The 26,562-nt window shown below is 39.5% G+C and overlaps 1 long non-coding RNA gene across 2 annotated transcripts; it reads left to right on the top strand.

Annotated features, from left to right (window-relative positions):
* The first annotated feature begins 854 nt into the window (after window positions 1-854).
* Window positions 855-25,495, top strand: LOC129655035 (uncharacterized). Of its 2 annotated transcripts, none has more exons than XR_008715716.1 (3): window positions 855-1,748; window positions 18,100-18,190; window positions 24,963-25,495. It is a non-coding gene; the product is annotated as an uncharacterized LOC129655035 (long non-coding RNA). The 2 variants fall into 2 exon arrangements; XR_008715715.1 differs by lacking the exon at window positions 855-1,748 and adding an exon at window positions 2,609-2,851.
* Window positions 25,496-26,562: the final 1,067 nt, after the last annotated feature.

The raw sequence follows: 26,562 nt of genomic DNA, 5'->3' as shown, positions 1-26,562 counted from the left end.
CCAGCACCACAGTTCAAAAGCATCAGTTCTTCAGCACTCAGCTTTCTTTCTAGTCCAACTCTCACATCCATACATGACTACTGGAAAAACCATAGCCTTGACTAGACGGACTTCTGTTGGCAGAGTAATGTCTATATTAGCTTAGAAAGAAGGGGCCACCTTCCTGAGGGCTTCCAAATCTCAACTGAGTGTATCTGATTGGGAGAATGGCCACAGGAGAAACCTGGCCTCAAGGAGTTTTGAAAATGCAGTGAGTATTGAAAATCCACCTCCCGAACTGAAAAAGCACAAAATAGAGATCAAGGCAATCCTTGGAGGAGACACTGTAGGGAATGCGTTATATGAATTGGTTTTGGCGTCTTTTCCTGGCCAATAACTGGAGAGGGAGATGGCACCCCACTCCAGTACTATTGCCTGGAAAATCTCATGGAAGGAGGAGCCTGCTAGGCTGCAGTCCATGGGGTCGCGAAGAGTCAGACACGACTGAACGACTTCCCTTTCACTTTTCACTTTCATGCATTGGAGAAGGAAATGGCAACCCGCTCCAGTGTTCTTGCCTGGAGAATCCCAGGGACGGGGGAGACTGGTGGGCTGCCATCTATGGGGTCGCACTGAGTCGGACACAACTGAAGTGACTTAGCAGCAGCAGCAGCATGGCCAATAACAGGGGCATAGCCCCATGGGCTTAAACCAGCCCTGGTTTATTTCTTCAGTTGACAGTTTGGTCATTTCTTCAAGTACTGTTGAGCCTTGAAACACATGGTTTGAACTACAAGCCCACTTACATGTATATGTATATTTTTTCCCAAAAAAATGCTTCCCTGGATTTCTCTAGTGGTCCAATGGCTAAGAATCTGCCTTCCAATGCAGAGAGTGCAGGTTTGATCTTTGGCTGGAGAGCTAAGATCCCACATGCAGAGGAGCAACCAATCCCGCACATTGCAACTACTGAACCCATGCACTCTGGAGCCTGTTTGCCACAACTAAGACTTGACACAGCCAAAAATTTTTAAATATATATACACATGGGTAAATTGGGGGGATATTTGTGACAATTTGAAAAAACTTGCAGACAAACCCTATAGCCTGAAAAATTGAGAAAATTAAGAAAAAGTTATGTATGTGAATGATATTTAACATAAAATTAATAATGTGTTCGTTTTCTTACTGTTTCATAACTTTGTTTTCAAAAAATTACATTATATGGTTTGCCTCTCTCATAATTGTGAAACTGAGGGTTAAATCCATTTCATCTGCCCTCCCTAATCAAGGTGGTTTTAAGACTTGCGTGTCCTCGTATTGGCACCATAATCTAAGCAATAAGATGTTTTCCTGGGGTGGTTTTGTAGTGATTTGGAGCCGCTTGCGTCTGGTTGGAGCTGAACTGATTAAGACTGGATAGGACCGCCCACCCTTCAACTGGGCATGTGCGAGTGACCTTTGCAGGCGCCCCACCTGTAGGCTGGTTACGCCTGCGCAGAACCACCCCTTACGTCACCTTTCTCAAATCATTATCCTTGCATCCCTGGGGCGTCCCACTCCTCAGCCCACAGTGCTGCTTGATTCCTCCCGCACTCCCTCACCTTCGGAGGAGAGGATTTGTTCTCCCATCTCATGGGTTCACAGCCTTGTGAATAAACCCCCTCTGCTGCAAACCTTGGCGTCTGGGCGTTTTTGGCTTGCTGTGCATCGGGCAAGTGGAACCTGGTTCTATAACAATTGAAGAAACTGCGTATCTTCACAGCTAAGTGTTTTTTGTTTAATGTAACATGTTTCTAGTATGATATTATGAGTATGGCTATAATACTGCATTGCCTTAAAAATCTTATAATGATTCATTCATTAGTATATAGGCTAGGCTACCATGAAGCTAATCGTATGAATTATACTAGGCTTCCATAATGCATGTTACCATTTCATTATCAATGCATGAATCATTACATCTGTAAATACAAGTTTTTCACGTTATTTTTTTTCATTTTTGATGCCTTATGTTAGTAATATACGTAACATTGACTATCTTTTCTATCACAAGACAGTATTGATGTAGGTACTGACTATCCTTTTTGTGACGAGGTGACAAATCACAGTATCAATAAATAGAATACAGTTCTCATAAATATATTTTCTTATGATTTTCTTAAAACATTTTCTCTAGTTTTATTGTAAGAATATAAGTATATAATACATGTAATATATAAAGTATGTGTTAAGTGTTTTATCAGTAAGATTGCTAATCAACAATATAAGTATATAATACATGTAATATATAAAGTATGTGTTAACTGTTTTATCAGTAAGATTGCTGGTCAACAATATGAGTATATAATACATGTAATATATAAAGTATGTGTTAACTGTTTTATCAGTAAGATTGCTGGTCAACAGACTACCACTAGTTTAGTTTTAAGGGAGTCAATTGACTGTGGGGGGTAGGGGGTTGGGTGAACTAATCCCCACATTGTTCAAGGAAAAACTATGTATGAGTAGGTGCTGGGGTAGATAGGAAGAATACCCTAGCAAAATCGGATATTCTTAGGGGAAATGGGTGCTGGGTAGTCAGCCGACAGATCCCTAGTACTGTAGCGCATACCACTGTTGGATACCTATGTTCTGATTTTTCAGTCTTATAAGTTGGCTGTCTCTACCTCTGTAGGCATCTGCGATTGTTTTCCTGGAACAAATTCTTAATGTTGAGTTGCTGGGTCAAAGTAGACGAATGTTTGATTTGGTCTTGATAAGCTTTCTGGAAGAAAGTTTGTTTCCTACCAGGCCGTGCCTCGTAACGCCGGGAGCTGCACGTGTTCACACACGACGTGCAGCTGTGTTTTAAGTTTTGCTGATTTGATAGGTAAAGGCCCGTGCTTCTCAGATAACACTTCACAGTGGTGCACTAGGGTGTGTGAGACCACGGGAAAAAATTGTCACATCTTTGTGCAGCTGCAGTTCTTTTAGATTTACAGAAGCTGTTTTATATTTCTTGATACTTGACACAAAATGAAAAATCCATACAAATTTTACTGATAAAACATGAATCTTCAAAGAAATTTCCTGTTTACAATGGGATGTCCCTATCATCTCCTCCTTCCCAAGAGTCTCCCTAATTCCAGAAATTCACTTTCCTCTGCATTTAGTGACCTTGGTAGAAATCTTGAAATAATTGTCCTTCACTGGGAAATCATGAAATCTTGGTAGAAATCTTGAAATAATTGTCCTTCACTGGGATTCTCTGATTATAGTCATTGATTAAATCTGTGAAGATGCAGATAATGCTGACCCTGAGTATAAAAGTCATATTCAGAGGCAAGAAGTAGAAGAAGGAGCAAATAGAAAGAAGATGCTAAAACCTGACATCTGAGGACAAGTAGTTTCATCAAGGACAAAGAAATTACTCCAGAGGTTTAACGCTAGAACCATGGCCTACCGTTTCTAGAGATAGATAGAATCCAAGGCTCCTGCTTTTTTGCCACAGGAAATCCCAGCCTGCAATTGCCAGCAGATGGCAGGGAAATGAAGCCTGCCTACTGCATGTCCCACCACCATAGGGAAACCCTTGTTAAAACAAGCCACAGTCTCTTTATGATTGTTGAATGGTATTTGGTTAAAATGGTATGAATTGTCTTATTCATTGGAATCATGTGGTATTTGGAATACAGTGATATTCAATGAAAACTCCAGTGGTCAATGGGGAAAAGGTAGTATCCAGTTAAACTCATTTAAGAATACCAAGTGTCATTGTGAAGGCATCGTTCATGGGTATTGTGTGCTTCAATTATCCTAATGACTAAACAACTGTTTTCTGGTTTATTCTGAATGTAGGGATCCCAAAACAATTCAATTTTATTTGATGCAATGCAGCTAAATTAAGTCTGTGTCCTTATAGCTCTTAAAGACAAAATACAAAAAGACATTCAAGCCAAGTGATTTTCATCTGAATGAATACTTAACACATCAGGGTTAGCAAGATAGTAACCGATAGAGCTTGACTACATATTACTGAGTGAAGAGCACCCTTTCAGGTATGTTCATGCAGGAATATGTCTCTAATAACATGTAATAGCATGGTGCTTATGTCTGGGATATGATTAATTTTCTCCCCAGTAAACCTGGATTCAATAGTCTATATGGACGTTCTCTTTGCCTCTGGATCCACTTTTTACCCTGCCCATAGACAGCAGATCTTTATGGACAGCACTAAACAGAGGCCCTTGACCTCTGGCCTGTGATTGTTTGTGAGAGGCCCTGGAAGGGATGGAAGGGTAGAAGACATTGAAGCAAAGGTATTTGTTCCCCAGATCTCTCCGTTGGGTGTAGGTTGGCAGTGACTCATCTTAGGCCCTCTCCCCAGCTTCCTCCAGCAGTTCGAGTTCCTGAAACCACTCATTACTCTTGCTCCTTTGAGCCCTGTTCTGCATTGCTTCAAGTCCAGAGCTGCTTCCCAAAGCTTCAGTGGTATCCTTTAACCCTGGGCTCTGTAAACAGTCTTTCCATTAGTCATGTGCCTTATGTTCCTTGCTGGGAGGTCACAAATGCAGCTCTTGTAGATTCTGTCAAGCAGCTTGAAATGTAATTCCATGAAACGCACAGGAAAAGCACTCGATTCCCCCAACCCACCCTCCAAATAGAAATGAGCACTTGACCAACCAAGAATTTATTTGGGTTCTTGAAAATGTTTTTGCTTTCAGAGATGACTCCTTATAAAATGAGTCATCCTGTTCATGACTTGATGTCCTTTCCAGTTGTACCCCAAGAGATTGATAATTAGCACTGATAACACAAACTTAATCTCTGAGGCCAATGGTATTGCTTTTATTGGAGGAGGTGGGAGGGGAAAAGGGAGTGCCTGATAATAAGGGGAAAACAATCTGACATTCAAGAATAAGTCTTAACACACATTCCGAAAAGAACAATTAGTGTCAATACCGCTACGCTCCTAACTCTGGTGCAATAAAACAGCAAATCCTTGACTGTCCTTCTGATGTCTAGTAACTGAACATGGAAAATCCAAAGTTGCTTGAAATTTTTACAACTAAATACATTCCTTGCCTTTCTCGTAATCAGTCTCAAGAAGCAAAGTAAAATGCTTTCAGATCCTTCTCATATGAGAACTTACAGAGCTACTATGAGAACATGTAGATGGTCAGGGCATTAGATATTGGACATAGTGAAAGTTAGTCATGGAGAATTTTAGGTAATCAATCTGCCAGTCAGAGAAGTGGAGTCACTATGAATACCATGAGATAAGAGCGAAGACGAGCTAGAGACACCGTGAAGGGGTAGCAGGAGAAACTGTAACCTCCCAGGTTCTCCTGTGCTTGTTCAGCACCATTTATCTAACATGACTTCTTCTGGGAGTAATGGCCACTGTTTTCTTTCTTCTAGATCTCAGGCAAGTTCCTTGGTTGACTATCACTTAGAAGCATTCAGAAAAGGGGATTCTAGGCCATGTGTTTCCCAAATTAGCCAAATCAATAAAGCATAATCCAGCCCAGTTCATTCCTGTTCAACTATACATTGCTCATCAAACAAATTTAACTTCTAAATACAGACAGTAGAGAAAATAGCAAAACCATGGTTCTGCCTAACATGGTTAACATGGTACAATTATTTGAAAGTGTTCAACCTCTCCTCCAGAAAGGACATATGCAAAATCTCCTACGCTACTTTATCTGCCTTTTGGTGGTATTCATTCCTCTTCTAACTGAGTCACTCCCACTCTGATAGCCTGTAACTTAAGTATTGAGATGTGAGGTTAATTGCTATGAATAGATCTTATGTTCGATAGTACAAAAACTAGTTAAATATGTCTGTCATTTATATGAATACATTTATATTAAAGCAACAGATTTATCACTATTTTATTCCTCATTTCTGCAACTGGCCATGTGATTATAACTGGTATTTCTAACTTTATCCACTATTTATTCCCTATTCATATAATTTTTCTTAGCTGGTCATAGTTCCTTGATGGGTTCAGTTCAGTTCATTTCACTCGCTCAGTTGTGTCCGACTCTTTGCGACCCTATGAATCGCAGCACGCCAGGCCTCCCTGTCCATCACCAACTCCCGGAGTTTACCCAAACTCATGTGCATTGAGTCTGTGATACCATCGAGCCATCTCATCCTCTGTTGTCCCTTTCTCCTCCTGCCCCCAATCCCGCCCAGCATCAGGGTCTTTTCCAATGAGTCAACTCTTCACATGACGTGGCCAAAGTATTGGAGTTTCAGCTTCAGCATCAGTCCTTCCAATGAACACCCAGGACTGATCTCCTTTTGGATGGACTGGTTGGATCTCCTTGCAGTCCAAGGGACTCTCAAGAGTCTTCTCCTTGATGGGTAGGAGTCTCTAAACTTTATGCATGAAGGGTTTGAACATTTTATACTGTCTGATGTAGCTTTTCATTAATTTTTATCACAGGTTATATGAATACTAATACACATCTCAGGGGAGCTCTGGTTCTTTCTTCTTTACCTTATTATTTTGTATTGGGGTATAGCCAATTAACAAACAATGCTGTGATAGTTTCAAGTGAACAGTGAAAGGATTCAGCCATAGGAATACATGTCTCCATTCTCCCCCAAATACCCCTCCCATCCAGGCTGCCACATAACATTGAGCAAAGTTCCTTTTGCTATACAGTAGGTCCTTGTTGGTTATCCACTTTAAATATAGTAGTGTGTACATGTCTGTCCTAAACTCTGCAACTATCCCTTCCCCCGATCCCTCCCCCTAGCAACCATAAGTTCATTCTTGAAGTCTGTGAGTCTGTTTCTGTTTTTTAAGTTCATTTGTATCTTTTCTTTTTAGAGTCCATATATAAAGGGTGTCATATGATATTTCTTCTCTGTCTGACTTCACTCAGTATGACACTCTCTAGATCCATCCATGTTCATGAAAACTGCACTGTTTCAGGCAAAGGGCTGAGCAATATTACATGGTATTAATATAGATGTACCACATCTTCTTTATCCATTCCTCTGTCAATAGACGTTTAGAACATTTGCTTCCACGTCTTGGCTGCTGTAAACAGAGCCGCAGTGAACACTGGGGTGCTTGTATCCTTCGGGCCATGTTTTTCTCCAGATAGATGCTTAGTAATGGGGATATGCATATATGCTTATGCAGGGTCATATGGTAGCTCTGTTTTTAGTCTTTTAAGGAATCTCTATACTGTTTTCCATCGTGGCTGTACCAATTTACATCCCCACCAACAGTGTAGGAGGGTTCCCTTCTCTCCATATCCTCTCCAACATTTATTGTTTGTGGATTTTTTGATGATAGCCATTCTGGCTAGTGTGAGATTATATCTCATTATAGTTTTGATTTGCATTTCTCTAATAATTAGCAATATTAACATTTTTCCATGTGCCTGTTGGACATCTGTATGTCTTCTTTGAAGAAATGTCTGCTTAGGTCTTTGGCCCATTTTTGTTTTTTACTGGGTTGTTTGTTTTGATGCCGTTGTCATGAGCAGTTTGTAAATTTTGGAGACTAATCCCTTGTTGGTCACATCATTTGCAAATATTTTTTCCCAATTTGTGGGTTGTTTTTTCATTTTGCTTATTGTTTCCTTTGCTGTACAAAAGCTTTTGAGTTTAAGTAGGTCCCATTTGTTTCTTTTTGCCTTTATTTCCATTATTCTGAGAGATAGATATTAAAAAAAAAAACAGTACTACAATTTAAGTCAGAGAGTATATTGCTTATATTTTTCCTCTAGGAGTTTTATAGTATCTCTGATCTCACATTTAGGTCTTTAGTCCATTTTGAGCATATTTTTGTGTGTAGAGTTAAGGAATGATCTCATTTAATTTCTTTACATGTGGCTGTCTAGTTTTCCCAGCACCATTTGTTGAAGAGATTGTCTTTTCAACATTGTATGCTGCTGCTGCTGCTGAATCACTTCAGTCATGTCTGACTGTGTGCGACCCCAAACATGGCAGCCCACCAGGCTCCTCCATCCCTGGGATTCTCCAGGCAAGAATACTGGAGTGGGTTGCCATTTCCTTCTCCATCCAACATTGTATAGTCTTGTATCTTTCATCACAGATTAATTGACCATAAGTGCATGGGTTTATTTCTTGATTTTCTGTCCTATTCCATTGATCTATATTTCTGTTTTTGTGCCAGGACCATATTGTTTTGATGAATGTACCTTTGTAGTATAGTCTGAAGTCAAGGAGCCTGATTCCTCCAGCTCTGTTTTACTTTCTCAAGATTGCTTTGGCTATTTGGGGTCTTTTGTGCCTCCATACAAATTTTGAGGCTTTTTTTCTGTTCTAGTTCTGTGAAAAATGCCATTGGTAATTTGATAGGGTTTGCATCAAATCTGTAAATTGCCTTGGGTGGTATAGTCATTTTGACAATACTGATTCTTCTAATCCACGAACATGGTGTATCTATCCATCTGTTTGTGTCATCTTCAATTTCTTTCAGCAGCATCTTGTAGTTTTTGGAGTCCAGGTTGTCTCCTTAGACACAAACCTAGATTTATTCCTATTTATTTTTATTCTTTTTGATGTGATGATAAATGGAATTGCTTCTTGAGTTGTTCTTTCTGGTCTTTCGGTTGGTATTTAGGAATACAACAGATTTCTGTGTATTAATTTTGTAGCCTGCAACTTTACCAAATTTATTGAGTTCTAGTAAGGCAATGGCACCCCACCTCAGTACTTTTGCCTGGAGAATCCCATGGACAGAGGAGCCTGGTGGGCTGCAGTCCATGGGGTCGCTAGAGTCGGACATGACTGAGCGACTTCCCTTTCACTTTTCACTTTCATGCATTGGAGAAGGAAATGGCAACCCACTCCAGTGTTCTTGCCTGGAGAATCCCAGGGACAGGGAAGCCTGGTGGGCTGCACAGAGTCGAACACGACTGAAGCGACTTAGCAGCAGCAGCAGCAGCAGTTTTCTGGTAGCATCTTTGTATCTTGTATGTATAGTATCATGTCATCTGCAGACAGAGTTTAATTCCTTTTCCAATATGGGTTCCCTTTGCTTCATTTCCTTCTCAGATTGCTGTAGCTAGGATTTCCAAAACTATGTTGAATAAAAGTGGTGAGGGTGGACATCCTTGTCTTGTTTCTGATCTTAGAGGAAATACTTTCAGCTTTTCACCAATTAGTATGTTGTTAGTTGTAGGTTTGTCATTGTAAGTATTATGTTGAAGTATGTCCCCTCTGCTTATTTAACTTGTATGCAGAGTACATCATGAGAAGCACTGGTCTGGAAGAAACACAAGCTGGAATCAAGATTGCTGGGAGAAATATCAATAACCTCAGATATGCAGATGACACCACCCTTATGGCAGAAAGTGAAGAGGAACTAAAAAGCCTCTTGATGAAAGTGAAAGTGGAGAGTGAAAATGTTGGCTTAAAGCTCAATATTCAGAAAACGAAGATCATGGCATCCGGTCCCATCACTTCATGGGAAATAGATGGGGAAACAGTGGAAACAGTGTCAGACTTTATTTTTCTGGGCTCTAAAATCACTGCAGATGGTGACTGCAGCCATGAAATTAAAAGATGCTTACTCCTTGGAAGGAAAGTTATGACCAACCTAGATAGCATATTCAAAAGCAGAGACATTACTTTGCCAACAAAGGTCCGTCTAGTCAAGGCTATGGTTTATCCAGTGGTCATGTATGGATGTGAGAGCTGGACTGTGAAGAAGGCTGAGCGCAGAAGAATTGATGCTTTTGAACTGTGGTGTTGGAGAAGACTCTTGAGAGTCCCTTGGACTGCAAGGAGATCCGACCAGTCCATTCTGAAGGAGATCAGCCCTGGGATTTCTTTGGAGGGAACGATGCTGAAGCTGAAACTCCAGTACTTTGGCCACCTCATGCGAAGAGTTGGCTCATTGGAAAAGAGTGTGATGCTGGGAGGGATTGGGGGCGGGAGGAGAAGGGGACAACAGAGGATGAGATGGCTGGATGGCATCACTGACTTGATGGACGTGGGTCTGGGTGAACTCCAGGAGTTGGTGATGGACAGGGAGGCCTGGCGTGCTGCGATTCATGGGGTCACAAAGAGTCAGACATGACTGAGCAACTGAACTGAACTGATATCCCCTCTGTGCCCACTTTCTGGAAAGTTTTTAATCATAAATAGTTGCTGAATTTTGTCAAAAACTTTTTCTGCATTTATTGAGATGATCATGTGATTTTTATTCTTCAGTTTGTTGACGTGGTGTATTACATTGATTTGTGGGTATTGAAGAATTCTTGCATCCCTGGGATGACTTCCACTTGATCATGTTGTTTAATGTTTTTAATGTTGTGTTGGATTTGGATTGCTAGTATTTTGTTGAGGATTTTTCCATCTATGTTTGACCTGTAATTTTCTTTTCTTCTTCTTCTTTTTTTATGACACCTTTGCTTAGTTTGGTATCAGGGTGATGGTGGACTCATAGAATGAGTTTGGACATTTTCCTTCTTCAACTTTTGGGAACAGTTTCAGAAGGATATGTATGAACTCTTCTCTAATTGTTAGAATTTGCCTGTGAAGCCATAAGGTCCTGGACTTTTCTTTGTTGGGAGATTTTTTTTTTTTTAATCACAGTTTCAATTTTAGTGCTTGTAATTGGTCTGTTCATATTTTCTATTTCTTCCTGGTTCAGTCTTGGGAGGCTGTATCTTTTTAAGAATATGTCTGTTTCTTCCAGGTTGTCCATTTTATTGGCACACAATTGCACATAGTAGTCTCTCATCTTTTGTATTTCTGTGGAGTCAGTTGTAACATCTTTTCATTTCTAATTTCATTGGTTTGAGCACTTGCCCTTCTTTTCTTGGTGAGCCTGGCTAAAGGTTTATCAATTTTATTTTTTCAAAGAACCGGCTTTTAGTTTTCTTAATCTTCACAATTGTTTTCTTTGCCTCTAGTTCATTTATTTCTGCTGTGATCTACTACTAACTTTAGGTTTTTCTTCTTCTTTCTCTAGTAATTTTATGTGTAAGTTAGGTTGTTTGTTTGAGATTTTCTTATTTTCTTGAGGCAAGATTGCATTGCTATAAACTTCCTCATAGAACTGCTTTTGCTGCATCTCATAGGTTTGGAATTTTGTGCTTTCATCTTCATTTGTTTGTAGGTATATTTTTTAAATTTCTTCTTTGATTTCTTCAGTGATCTATGGGTTATTTAGCACCATACTGTTTAGCTACCATGTGTTTGTGTTTTTTTTTATAGCCTTTTTCTTGTAGTTTATTTCTAAAATCATGATGTTGTGATCAGAAAAGATGCTTGATATGATTTCAGTTTTCTTAAATTTGCCAAGGCTTGTCTTATGGCTCAGCATGTGGTGAATCCTGGAGATTGTTCTGTGTGCAGTTGAGAAGAATGTGTAGTGTGCTGGTTTTGGATTGAATGGTCTATAAATATCAATTAAGTCCAACTTGTCTAAGGTGTCATTTAAGACCTGTGTTTCCTTATTAATTTCCTATCTGGATGATCTGCCCTTTGATGAAAGTAGGGTATTAAAGTCCCCCACTATTATTGTGTTACTGTCAATTTCTTCCTTTATGGTTGTTAGTATTTACCTTACATAATGAAGTGCTAGAGTAGCTCTAATTCTAGATATATTCTTCCCTGCTGCTGCTGCCAAGTCATGTCAGTCGTGTCTGACTCTGTGCAACCCCATAGACGGCAGCCCACCAGGCTCCCCCGTCCCTGGGATTCTCCAGGCAAGAACTCTGGAGTGGGTTGCTATTTCCTTCTCCAGTAAAGGAAAGTGAAAAGTGAAAGTGAGACCCATTGTGAAATAGCAACTTAACTTCCCTTGGTAATCAAGTCTCAGTGTAGTAACCTCATTTTTGCTTGTTAGCTCAGTTGTTTGAAGAGCACAAAGTGGCCAAGTGGTAGCTTCAAATTCCAGCTTAATGGATTTGTTAGATCCCAAGTGGAAGCATTCTGTCTTAAACTAAGAATGAGTTTAGCCTAAAGATAAAGGAATGGGAAGCAAAATTTCACTAAAGGGCAATACGGATAATTGTGAAAGTCCTCAGACCCATGACATTCCTTAATTACCAGACATGAAAATCTTGACTATGGGAAAAACAACTTATATTGGTCTCTGATTTGGGGGTATATACTGGAGGATAGTACCCCAACTTTGTAGTGTTGCTAGCCAGATGGATCCATAACTGAATCTTTAGTTCTGTCAGGTCAACTGCTTCAGTATGATGGGAAATATGGTAATACCAGTAAAATCTGAACATGGGACCATTGTTGCACTTAATTTGCTACAAAATGAATTCCTTGATCAGAAGCAGAGCTCTGTAGAGTAATGAATAAGGCACTCTGCAATTCCATAGATAGTGATTTTGGCAGAAGCACTCTGGGCAAAGAAGAAATCTGTATCCAGTGTAAGCATTTATTCCAAGGAGAACAAAGCACTGCTATTCTATAATGGAAGCCATCCAGAGTAATCAGGTGGCTGGCTGGTTCCCTTGGGGAATGGTACCATATTTGGCAGTTGGGGCTGCTGCTTGTTGGTAGATTGGGAGTTCAGCATAGGCTGTGTTCAAATCAGCCTTGAAGAGTGGAATTCCATGTGGCTGAGCCCATGAATAATAATGCCAATAATCAAGATTTAATCAGGGAACTGGAGCCACTTTGACTGTTATTGGATTATTGTTGTTGTTGTTCAGTTACTAAGACATGTCCAACTCTTTGAGACACCATGAACTGTAGCCTACCAGGCTCCTGTGTCCATGGGGTTCTCCAGGCAAGAATACTGGAGTAGGTTGCCAGTTCCTTTTCCAGGGGATCTTCCCAGACCAGGGATCGAACCTGTATTCCCTACGTGGCAGGCAGATTCTTTACCACTGAGCCACCAGGGAAGCCCATGACTGTTATTGGATATCTTATATCAATACAACTGCGGCAAATACTAGACAAGTTACATCCTGAAGGGAATGTTGGAGGAACCAAGTTAGGCACCAACCAGTCCTCCTGAAACACAGGGGCAGGGTGGCAAAGTCCAGGCTTCAAGGGAAATCTAAGTGATCCTATAAGAACTGCAAAAGGGAAATTTTTTATAGTTCTGTGGGAAGCTGTGGCCTCTCTACTCCTGCCTCTGTGTATCCTCAGCCCAAAGTCTGGTTTTGAATGTAGGAGTTAGGTCTAGTAGTTGGAAAGAAGATCTGGATAAACAATAGAGAAGAAAGATGACAAGCAGTATTCCCTGGGCACTTCTGAATCTGTTCTCCACATTCAGTAAGTTTCCTACATATGAACGAGTTCCATTCCAAGAGCATGTCTGTGAGTCCAGTTTGTTTGTAAGGTAAACAAAGTTAGCCTAGGTGCCCAGCTAAGACAATCCGCTATGTATAGTACTGAACTGTAATAGGTTTATAATACTTTTCAAACAAATAACACATAAAGCAAAAAAAAAAAAAACTTTTAAAATTTATTTTTTAATTGGAGGAAAATTGTTTTACAATGAGGTATTGTGTCCCATACAACAACACAAATCAGCCATAATTATGCATATATCGCCTTCCTCCTGCCCCCAATCCCATCCCATTAGGTCATCACAGGGCGCCAGGCTACGCTCCTGTGTTATATAGCAACTTCTCACCGTGGTTTCACACGTGGTAGTGTGTATATGTGATGCTACTTTCTGTTTGTCCCACTCTTTCTCCTCCCACATTCCACAAGTCCATTCTCTATATCTGAATCTTCATTCCTTCCATGAAATAGGCTCTTCAGTACTAGTTTTCTAGCTTCCATATATATGTGTTAATATACGATGTATGTTTTTCTCTTTTTGACTTACTTCACTCTGTGTAACAGGCTCTAGGTTCATCAACCTCACTACAACTGACTCAAATTCATTCTTTTTTTAATTGCTGAGTAATATTCAATTCCAGGTTCCTATGCAGTGTTGTTCTTTACAGTATCGAACTTTACTTCCATCACCAGTGACATCCACAGCTGAGCGTTGTTTTTGCTTTGGCTCCATCTCTTCATTCTTGCTGGTGTTATTTCTCCACTCTTCTCCAGTAGCATATTGGGCACCTACCAACCTAGGGAGTTGATCTTTCAGTGTCATATCTTTTTTCCTTTTCATACTGTTCATGGGGTTCTCAAGGCAAGAATACTGAAGTGGTTTGCCAGTGCATTATCCAGTGCTGTAAAGGACAATATTTATTTAATTTTTCAATATTTCTTTAAGTGAACAAATAAGCAGTTTTTCTCCAATTAAAAAATAAATTTTAAAAGTTTAGAGTCCAAAATGGCACTATGTGCCACTATCGTGGCACTTTTAGCCACCATACTGTGGCTAAATGACAAGGAAGGGAAAAGCCCGTGAAAATAGAACAAAGGAAGGTCAAAGGAAGGTCCGAGGACCAGAGTGAAGACTTCAGGTAGAACAAACAGCACTCCTGGCTAAGCCCAATTTGCATAGGGCAAGCCCGGGTAGAGGAAAAAACATATAAAAGGAGGAGCCAAAGCGCTTTCTCCCTCTCTTTCTCTCCCACGTTCATGCACTCTTTCTCTCTCTCTCCCCCCCTCCCCCCCTCCCCCACGCACTCCTCCACTCTCTTCTCTTCGAGTCTTTGGGTTGGCATGCCCTCACGCTTCAAGGATTGATTCTCCTGCTATCTTCTAAAAAAAATAAAGCTGTAACACTGAAAAAAAAAAGTTTTCTTTTTTTCTTTTATTATGTACTGTTTGTGTGAAAAGTACTATAAACCTATTACAGTTCAGTTCAGATGCTGTAAAGAAAAATATTGCATAGGAAACTGGAATGCTAGGTTCATGAATCAAGGTACATTGGAAGTGGTCAAACGGGAGATGGCAAGAGTGAATGTCGACATTCTAGGAATCAGCGAACTAAGATGGACTGGAATGTGTAAATTTAACTCAGATGACCATTATATCTACCACTGTGAGCAAGAATGCCTTAGAAGAAATGGAGTAGCCCTCATAGTCAACAAAAGAGTCTGAAATTCAGTACTAGGATGCAATCTCAAAAACAACAGAATGATCTCTGTTCCTTTCCAAGGCAAACCATGCAGTATCACAGTAATCCAAGTCTATGCCCAGACCAGTAACGCTGAAGAAGCTGAAGTTGAACAGTGCTGTGAAGACCTACAAGACCCTTTAGAACTAATACCCAAAAAAGATGTCCTTTTCATTATAGGGGACTGGAATGCAAAAGTGGGAAGTCAAGAAACACCTGGAGTAACAGGCACATTTGGCCTTGGTATACAGAATAGTGAAAGAAAGTGAAGTCATTCAGTCGTGTCCGACTCTTAGCGACCCCATGGACTACAGCCCACCAGGCCCTCCGTCCATGGGATTTTCCAGGCAAGAGTACTGGAGTGGGGTGCCATTGCCTTCTCCATTAACAGCGGCTAGGCATATGAAGCAGGACTAATAGAGTTTTGCCAAGAGAACACACTGGTCATAGCAAATACCCTCTTCCGACAACACAAGAGAAGACTCTACACATGGACATCACCAGATGGCCAACACCGAATCAGACTGATTATATTTTTTTCAGCCAAAGATGGAGAAACTCTATACACTCAGCAAAAACAAGACCAGGAGCTAACTGGGGCTCAGATCATGAACTTCTTACTGCCAAATTCAGACTTAAATTGAAGAAGTGGGGGAAACCACTAGACTATTCAGGTATAACCTAAATCAAATCCCTTATGATTATACAGTGGAAGTGAGAAATAGATTTAAGGGACTAGATCTGATAGACAGAGTGCCTGATGAACTATGGATGGAGGTTCGTGACATTGTACAGGAGACAAAGAGCAAGACCATCTCCAAGAAAAAGAAATGCAAAAAAGCAAAATGGCTGTCTGAGGAGGCCTTACAAATAGCTTGAAAAGAAGAGAAGTGAAAAGCAAAGGAGAAAAGGAAAGATATACCCATTTGAATGCAGAGTTCCAAAGAATAGCAAGAAGTGATAAGAAAGCCTTCCTCAGTGATCAATGCAAAGAAATAAAGGAAAATAATAGAATGGGAAAGACTAGAGATCTCTTCAAGAAAATGAGAGATACCAAGGGAACATTTCAGGCAAAGATGGACTCGATAAAGGACAGAAATGGTATGGACCTAATAGAAGCAGAAGATATTAAGAAGAGGTGGCAAGAATACACAGAAGAACTGTACAAAAAAGATCTTCATGACCCAGATAATCACAATGATATGATCACTCACCTAGAGCCAGACATCCTGGAATGTGAAGTCAAGTGGGCCTTAGGAAGCATCACTATGAACAAAGCTAGTGGAGGTGATGGAATTCCAGTTGAGCTATTTCAAATCCTAAAAGATGATGCTGTGAAAGTGCTGCATTTAATATGCCAGCAAATTTGGAAAACTCAGCAGCAGCCATGGGACTGGAAAAGGTTAGTTTTCATTCCAATCCCATCACTTCATGGCAAATAGATGGAGAAACAATGGAAACAGTGACAGACTTTATTTTCTTGGGCTCCAAAATCACTGTAGATGTTGATTGCAGCCATAAAATTAAAAGACATTTGCTCCTTGGAAAAAAAGCTATGATCAACCTAGATAGCATAGTAAAAAGCAGAGACATTCCTTTGCCAACAAGGTCTGTCTAGTCAAAGATATGGTTTTAGTCATGTATGAGTGTGAGAGTTGGACCATAAAGAAGGCTGAACACTGAAGAATTGATGCTTTTGAGCTGTGGTGTTGGAGAAGACTCTTGAGAGTCCCTTGGACTGCAAGGAGATCCAGCCAGTCAATCCTAAAGGAAATCCATCTTGAATATTCATTGGAAGGACTGATGCTGAAGCTGAAACTCCAATACTTTGGCCACCTGATGTGAAGAACTGACTCATTGGAAAAGACCCTGATTTGGGGAACGATTGAAGGCAGAAGAAGGGGATGACAGAGGATGAGATGGTTGGATGGCATCACTGACTCGATGGACATGCATTTGAGCAAGCTCCAGGAGTTGGTGATGGACAGGGAAGCTTGGCGTGCTGCAGTCCATGGGGTCACAAAGAGTCGGACACGACTGAGAACTGAACCGAATGTTCCATTGTATATATGTACCACATCTTTATCCATTCTTCTGTCAACGGATATCTTAAACACAAAAATAAAGCATTTTAATCTTATAGTACAGTACTTTGGAAAATACGGTAGTACAGTAGAATAGTTGGCATACAGGAACTGGCATTGAATGAAAAGGCAGAAAGAGTTACTGACTAGGGGAGGTGGGAGATTGTAGAACTTAGGGATTGTCAGCAATAAAAGACAGAGGTCGGGTTGCAGTTTCACTCATGCTGATGATAGCATCTTTGAAAGTTCACAACTTGAAGTTTCTTCAAGTAATATAGAAGACTTACTGTCTTTGATTGTGAGACCTTCTTCAAGTAATGTCTATTGTTTGACTTTTACTTTCCAAATCTTGTGCTAGGTCTTGTTTTGCAAATTTTACTCCAGGGAGACAAAGGGAATGGCATTCTGGGAATTGTAGTTCCATTTAACCAAATTGATATGGCACAGTCCACCACAGTCCCAGAGGAAAAGACTAATCATTCTTTGTTCATTAATTCAAGCAAGAACATCATTGTGCCAGTGACACTCTAGGTATTCATTTTGCAGGGCTTAAAACAGCCTTAATGAACTTGAATAGTGGGATATATAAGTGAATTTCAAACACCTAAATCCATAATTATAAACATGATAGTATAATAATGGAAAATGAGCCCATGAGAGAAAATGACAGAGGAAGAAAATGTAAATTCTCAGAAAATGCTTTGCTAAAGAATTACATCTAACCTGAGACCCAGAAAAAAGTTCAAGACAATGTTTCAGAAAACAGAGAAAGATATTTCACAATGTCTTGAGAGGAGTTGAGGACACTTGTTACAGCCTGCTCCTCACCTGCCATTTTATCTAGAATCCCAGAATTTTAATTTAACCCTCCACTAAAACTTGTGATGTCAGGGTTACCACCCAGGCCCTAATCCAAGCCTGAATCTAAACCAAGTCCGGTGGTTAAGTCACAGTCCTCGTCTCACTTGATCACTCAGCATTACTTGCGCAGCGGATCACGTCCACTTTGAAACGTTCTATTCACCTGGCTTCCATTGTTTGTCTGTCTACTAGGATGTGCCATGCTCCATGATAGCAGGGCTTTGGCCTGTTCACTGCCGTATCTCTAGTGGCATGGACGACGTAAGTGGAGAGTAGACACTAAGTAAGTACTTATTGAATGAATTATACTCTTTTTTTTAATTTTTTTACATTCTCTCCCATTGTATGTTATTATAAGACACTGAGTACAGTTCCCTGTGTTATATAATAGGTCCTTGTTGGTCATCTATTTTATATATTGGAGTGTGTATATTTTAATCTCAAACTCCTGGTTTATCCCTCTTGCCACCTCCCCTTATGTAACCATAAGTTTGTTTTCTGTGTTTGTGAATGTATTTCTGTCTTGTACATAGGTTCATTTGTACCATTTTTTTGATCCACATGTAAGTGATAACATGATATTTGTCTTTCTCTGTCTGGCTTGTCTTAGTATGGTAATGGCTAATATAATATGTTGTTGCAAATAGCATTATTTCATTCTTTTTATGGCTGAGTAATATTCCTTTGTATATAGGTACCATATTTTCTTTATCCTTTCATTTGTCGATGAGATGAACACTTAAGTTACTTCCATATCTTGGCTATTGTAAATAATGCTCCTATGAACATTAGGGTCCATATGTCTTTTTGGATTATGTTTTTCTCTGGATCATATAACAGTTCTATTTTTAGCTTTTTAAGGAACCTCTGTACTGTTCTCCATAGTGACTATACCAATTTACATTCCCAGCAACAGTATAGCAATTCCCACACCCTCTCCAGCATTTATTATTTATAGATTTTTTTGATGTTGGCCATTCTGACTGGTGTGAGGTGACACCTCATGGTAGTTTTGATTTGCATTTCTCTAATAATTAGTGACATTGAGCATCTTTTCATGTGTCTTTTGGTTATGTGCATGTGTTCTTCAGAGAAATGTCTATTTAGATCTTCTGCCTATTGTTGATTGGGTTGTTTGCTTTTTTGATATTGAGGTATTTGTATATTTTATTTTACTTTTTGTTGAAATATAGTTGGTTTACAGTGTTATTGTCAGATATACAGAAAAGTGATTCAGTTATATATATATATATATATATATATAAATGTAAATAGATACTTTTTACATTCTCTTCCATTTCAGGTTACTATAAGATGTTGAGTGTAATTACTTGTACTATACAGTAGGTCTTTGTTGATTATTTATCTTATATATAGTAGTATGTATATTTTTATCTCAAACTCCTAATTTATTCCTCTCTTTCCTCTCCACATCCTCTCCAGTATTTATTTGTAGTTTTTTGCTGTTGGCTATTCTGACTGCTGTGAGGTGATATCTCATTGTAGTTTTGATTTGCATTTCTCTAATAATTAACAGTGCTCAGCATCTTTTCATGTGGCTTTTGGCCATCTGTGTATGTCTTCTTTGGCTAAATGTCCATTTATGTCTTCTGTCCATTTTTTTTTTATATTAAGCTGAGCTGTTTGTATATTTTGGAGAGTAATCACGTGTCAGTCACATCATTTACAAATATTCTCTTTGATTCTGTAGGTTGTCTTTTTGTTTATGGTTCCTTTGCTGTGTGAAACATTTTATTTTAAATTTTAATTAGGTCCTATTTATTTATTTTTGTTTTTATTTCCATTATTCTAGGAGGTAACTGAAAAAGATGTTGCTGGCAATTTATTTCAAAGAGTGTTTTGCCTGTTTCCTTTAAGAGTTTTACAGTATCCAGTCTTATATTTAGATCTGAATTCCATTTTGAGTTTAATTTTGTGTATGGTGCCAAGGAGTGTTCCAATTTCGTTTTTTTTTTTGTTTTTACAAGTAGCTGTTCAGTTATCTCAGCACTATTTATTGAAGAGACTGCCTTTTCTCCATTGTATATTATTGCTCCTTTTGTCATAGCTCAATTGAACACGTGTGCAGGCTTATTTCTGGGCTTTCTGTTCCATTGATCTGTATTTATGTTTTTGTGCCAGTACCATACCACTTTGATGACTGTAGCTTTGTAGTATAATCTGAAGTCAGGGAGCCTGATTCCTCCAGCTCCATTTTTCTTTCTCAGATTGCTTTGGATATTTCAGGGTCATTTGTGTTTCTATACAAATTAAAATTTTTTTTTGTTCTAGTTCTGTGAAAAATGCCACTGTTAACTCGACAGAGATTGCATTGAATTTATAGATTTCCTTGGGTAGTATAGTCATTTTGACAGTAGTCTTCCAATCTAAGAATATGGCATATCTTGCCATTTGTTTCATATCAGATTTCTTTCATCAGTGGCATAGTTGTTGGAGTACAGGTCTTTTGCCTCCTTAGTAGGTATATTCCTAGGTATTTTACTCTCTGTTTTTAATACTCTGGCTAGGTTTGTCATAGTTTTTCTTCCAAGGAGCAAACATCTTTTAATTTCATGGCTGCAGTCACTATCTGCAGTGATTTTGGAGTCCCAAAAAATAAAGTTTGTCACTGTTTCCATTGTCTCCCCATCTATTTGCCATGAAGTGATGGGACCAGATGCCATGATCTTAAGTTTTATGAATGTTGAGTTTTAAGCCAACTTTTTCATTCTCCTCTTTCATTTTCATCAAGAGGCTCTTTAGTTCTTCTTCACTTTCTGCCATAAGAGTGGTGTCATCTGCATATCTGAGGTTATTGCTATTTCTCTTGGCAATCTTGATTTCAGCTTGTTAGTCATCTAGCTCGGCATTTCACATAATATACTCTGCATGTAAGTTAAATAAGCAGGGTGACAGTATACAGCCTTGGGGTGGACATACTCCTTTCCCTATTTAGAACCAGTCCGTTGTTCCATGTCTCATTGTGACAGTTGCTTCTTGACCTCCATATAGGTTTCTCAGGAGGCAGGTAAGGTGGTCTGATATTCCTCTCCCTTGAAGAATTTTCCACAGTTTGTTATGATCCATACAAAGACTTTAATGTAGTCAATGAGGCAGAAGTCAGTGTTTTTCTGGAATTCCCTTGCTTTTTCTATGATCCAATGGGTGTTGGCAATTTGATCTCTAGTACGTCTGCCTTTTCTAAATCCAGCTTGTACGTCTGGAAGTTCTTGGTTCACGTATTGTTGAATGAAGCCTCACTTGAAGGATTTTGAGCATTATCTTGCTAGCATGTGAAATGAGTGCAATTGTGCAATAGTTTAAAATTCTTTGCATTGCCCTTCTTTGGGATTGAAATGAAAACTGACCTTTTCCAGTCCTATGGCCACTATTGAGTTTTCCAAATTTGCTGGCATAATGAATGCAGCATTTTCACCCCATCATCTTTTAGGATTTGAAATAGCTTAGCTGGAATTCCATCACCTCCACTAGCTTTTCTCATATTAATGCTTTCTAAGGCCCACTTGACTTCACACTACAGGATGTCTGGTTCTAGGTGGGTGGCCATACCATCATGGTTTTCCAAGTCATTAGACATTTTTGTACAGTTCTTCTGTGTATTCTTGCCCCTCTTCTTAATAGCTTCTGCTTCTGTTAGGACCTTGACATTTATGTCCTTTATTCTGCTCATCTTTTCATAAAATGTTCCCTTGGTACCTTTAATTTTCTGGACGAGATCTCTGGTCTTTCCCATTCTGTTGTTTTCCTCTATTTCTTTACGTTGTTCACTTAAGACTTTCTCTCTCCATGCTCTTCTTTGGAACTCTGTATTCAGATGGGTGCATATTCCTTTTGTCCTTTGCCTTTTGCTTAATTTCTTTCCTCAGCTATTTGTAAGGCCTCCTCAGATGACCATTTTGCCTTTTTACATTTCTCTTTCTTGGGAATAGTTTTGATCACTGCCTCCCATACAATGTTATGAACCTCTATCCATAGTTCTTCAGGCATTCTGTCTATCCCTTGAATAGGATCAAGATCTAATCCCTTGAATCTGTTTGTCATTTCCATTATACAATCGTAAGGGATTTGATTTAGATCATACTCTGAATGGTCTAGTGGTTTTCCCTACTTTCTTCAATTTAAGTACGAATTTTGCAGTAAGGAGTTCATGATCTGAGCCACAGTCAGATCAAAAACCCAGTCTTGTTTTTGCTGATTGTATAGAGCTTCTCCATCTTTGGCTGCAAAGAATATAATCAATCTGATTTCCGTATCAACCATGTGGTGATGTCCATGTGTAGAGTTGTCTCTTATGTTGTTGTAAGAGGGTGTTTGCTATTCCCAGTGCATTCTCTTGGTAAAACTGTCATAGCCATTGTCCTGCTTCATTTTGTACTCTAAGGCCAAACTTGCCTGTTACTCCAGTTATCTCTTGATTTCCAGTCTCCTATGATGAAAAGGACTTTTTTTTTTTTTTTTTTGGTGTTAGTTCTATAAGGTCCTTTAGGTTGGTTTAGTGTATAGTATGCAAGAGATTTGAGTATTAATTTTGCAGCCTGCAACTTTATCAAATTCATTAATGAGCTCTACCAGCTTTCTGGTGGCATCTTCAGGATTTTCTATGTATAGTATCATGTTACCTGCCAACAGTGACAGTTTTACTCCTTTTTCAATTTGGATTCATTTATTTTTTCTTCTCTTATTGCTGTAGCTATGACTTCCAAAACTGTGTTGAATAAATGTGGTGAGAATGGACATTCTTGTCTTGTTCCTGATCTTAAGAGGATATGCTTTCACCACTGAATATGATGTTAGCCGTGGGTTTGTCATATATGGCCTTTATTACATTGAAGTAGGCTCTCTCCATGCCCACTTTCTGGAGTTTTTATCATAAATGGATGATGAATTTTATCAAAAGTTTTTTCTGCGTCTGTTGAGATGATCATTTCATTTTTATTCAATTTGTTAATGTGGCATATCACACTGATTTGTAGATATTGAAATATCCTTACAGCCCTAAGATAAATCCCCCTTGATCATGGCATGTGATCCTTTTAATGTATTGTTGGGTTTGGTTTCCTAGTAATGTGGAAGATTTTAGAGGAAGTTTTGGTGGAGTCTTGAGGTCAAAGATCAGACTGGAGTGGGTTCAAGAAACACTGGAAGAAGAATTAATGGTAGCAACTTTAACTGTATTGAGGAACATTGCTTTAGAGGAGACATAAAATGGACATAGCTAAAGGGAGATATGGGGTGCAAAGGAGATTTTTTTTTAAACTTTACAATATTGTATTGGTTTTGCTATATATCAACATTTTTTTAAGAAATTTATATCTTGATGGGAAGGGTCTGATAAAGAAATGAAACCTGAATTTTCTGAATGGAGAGAGATAATCACTGGAGTGATGTCTTTGAGGACAGGAGAGGAATGGGATTCTATGTGTAAGTGAATTGGTGGGCTTTGAACAGGAGCAGGGATAGTTCATGTAATACCAAGAGGGAAGGATGTTGGTGCAGATTCAGGTACATGAGTAGTTGTGGAAAAAGGCTATGAATGGCTCCTGTGACTTGTCTCCAATGCTGGTGTCTTTTCTACCCCACCTGTAAATGCTGGAGTGCCCCAGGGCTCAGTCATTGACTTGCTTCTCCTACACTCGTTTGCTAAGATGATCTTATTAAGTCCAATGACTTCAAATATGCTGCTCATTTCCAAATATTTTTATCCTCTCCTAACTTCTCAAACCACAGATTCATACCCAACTTCTTACCTGGTATCTATGTTTAGATGGCAAACAGGCATTTTAGGCTTTATGTATCTACAAGTGAGCAGTTGACTTCTCATCTCCCTTCCCAAATCAGCTGCTCACCCTTCACCATGTATGCATGACACCATGCACTTGCTTAAACACCGTTTAAACCAAAATGTTGACATCAGTCCTAATGATTCTGTTTTTCTCATCATTCCACATTCACACTGTAAATAAGGCTAGCAGTGACTTCAAAATATATCCAAGATCTCAGTACTTTCTTACACATCCTGTGACATCATCCCAGCTACCATTGTTTCTCATCTGGGTTATACAATCATGCTTTTATGATCTCTCTGGTCTCTCTGCATTTACTTTTGTCTCTTTAGTAAAACTTCCACCAATAAGCCAGAATGACTCTTCAGAATGTCACTGTGCTGCTCAAATCTCTTCAATGGATTTTTGAAAAAATAAAATCTAAAGTTCTTTCCATTATCCACAAGGTCCTAGGTGATCTGGTTCAAGATTAGCTTTCTCTCTCATCATCTGCTCACCTTTCCCTTAGCTCACTTTACTCTATAAACAGATCCACCTGCCAAACAAAGCACATCCCACCCCAGGATTCTGCACTTGCTCTTCTTGCTGCCTGCCATGCATTGCCCTGATATTCACATGGCTCCCTCCCTCGCTTCTTCAGGTCTGTGTTCAGATATTCTCCAGAGGGGCCTTCCGTGGCTACTATGTCTAAAGTAACACTTTCTCTATCTCCTTCCTCTGCTCTGATTTTCTTTGCTGTATTTATCACTTCCTGAAATTTTCATATATATTCATCTGTCTCCCTGTTCTTGCCAATAAAAAGATAGGCTCCATCAGAACTGAGAGTTGTGGTGTTTTACCACCACATACCTACAGCACCCATGCACATAGGTCAGTACTCAATACATGCATTGAATGAATGGGAGCTGTTACAATTTGAAAACAGAAATGAAGTGATATGATCAGAATTGGATGAAGGCAAAAATGGGAGGAGGCATCGCAGCTGGGGGCCGGGCTCTTACAATAATCTCGGTGAGATAAGGTTGACTTGGTGTATGGTAGAAGCAATAGGGCTATTAAAAACAGACTGATTTAAGTCTTCTCCCACTCGAAGTTGTACACCCCAATTTTGTTCAAGCTTCACTTCTCTGACCCATTTACAAATTTGGTCTCCTGGCAAAATACTTGTCAAATGTCTTGGCACATAATGAGAGAATGCTAAAACTGGAAGTAGGCACAGATATCATTAAATTTGATGCCTTCCTCCTACAGATGAGAAAACTGAGCTCCAGAGAGAGAGAGAGAGAGATTCCACTTAGAGTCTCTTGTTGGTGAAAGGAGCCAAGACTCAACCTGCTTTGCCTTATTCTCCTGTGCTCTTTCAACTCCCTATGCATTGTATTATAGAACTATAAGGAAAAAAATGCATGTACTTTTTAACATCTTAAGGACTTTGAAACTGCTGTTTTAAAAATAACTTGCTATGTGATCACAAGTTCAAGTTTGGCTTTTTGCACAACTTTAATTGTATTTTGGGCTGTGCTGAGAAGTCCCAAGAGAGTGTATCAGGTTTTCACTGGAGTCTTTCTATTCAGTGGCTTCAGACAGTGGGGCAGCAAGTAAAGGCATCATTCCAAGGTTGATTCCCTATTTGCTTCATGGTCCTCCTGGATAGCTACTTAATGTCATCTTTAAGGCAGGATCTCAAAAAGCAGGCTTTGTCCAATGTTTTAAGGAAAATGCAAAATAAATTGAGTAGTATCAGTAGACCAGCCTGAAGAAAAATAAATAAAATAACTTTTCCACACTAATGTAGATTCATTTCAACACATATCATTAATGTAAATTTTCACCTTCAAAGTGCCCAGGCAACAATATCTCAACATTAAGTGTAATAACTGCTGAGGGCACTTTCCCACCTCTCGACAAAACCTCAGCACACTTTCCCTCCCTCCTTCATATATTCAGGTCTAATTTGCACAGGATTCAGAAGCACTTCACTCGTTCATGTAAATAGGCTGCTTGTTCCTGATGAGCTCATCACACAAAAGCTTCTTAAGAGCTTTCCTCTCCTTGGCAAGGTAATGTGTGATCCTGACACACAGGGTGAGAAGAGAAAAGGGGTGATTCACTTGGGACTGACGGCCTGAGAAGCTAAAGAATACATGGGTAGAAGCAGTATTGTTTCTATTGGCAACTACTTTCACGTCTACCAAAGTTTGTCTTTGGTTTGTACCCCTTGAACCTGAGCAGTGCAGACTCTGAACAGGTTTGAGAGATGTGGTTTTGGCCTCCCTTTGGTTCACTTTGGGCTTCCCTGGTGGCTCAGATGGTAAAGAATCTGCCTGCAACCCAGGAGTCCTGGGTTTGATCCCTGGCTTGGGATGATCCCCTGGAGAAGGGAATGGCAACTCACTCCAGTATTCTTGCCTGGAGAATTCCATGGACCGAGGAACCTGGCAGGCTACAGTCCATGGAGGGCTCACTTTTTCTTCCCATGCTGCATCCTGTCCCTTCCAGTCTCCGCTGAAGCTGTTTATTTTTTAGGAATCTTAGAATATAATGAAGAAAGCTGTTAGGGGTTAAATTGTCTCCTTCCAAAATTCATATGTTGTAGTTCTAACCTCCCAATACCTCAGACTCTGACCTTATTTGGAAGAGGGTCCTTGCATAGGTAATTTAGTTGAGGTCATACTGCAGAAGGGTGGGACCCTAACCCAGTATGACAGGTATCTTTATAAAAGGGAAATTTGGACATACACAGGGAGAGTAGCATGTGGAAATTTGTGTCCCAAACCAAAAAACTACTATTAAACTCTGGGAGAGCCCTGGAAAAGATGCTTCTCTAGGGCCTTCTGAGGGAACATGGCTC

This window comes from Bubalus kerabau, chromosome 6 (genome assembly GCF_029407905.1).
Source record: "Bubalus kerabau isolate K-KA32 ecotype Philippines breed swamp buffalo chromosome 6, PCC_UOA_SB_1v2, whole genome shotgun sequence".
NCBI classification, from domain to species: domain Eukaryota; kingdom Metazoa; phylum Chordata; class Mammalia; order Artiodactyla; family Bovidae; genus Bubalus; species Bubalus kerabau.
This window is presented reverse-complemented; position numbering and strand designations above follow the sequence as displayed.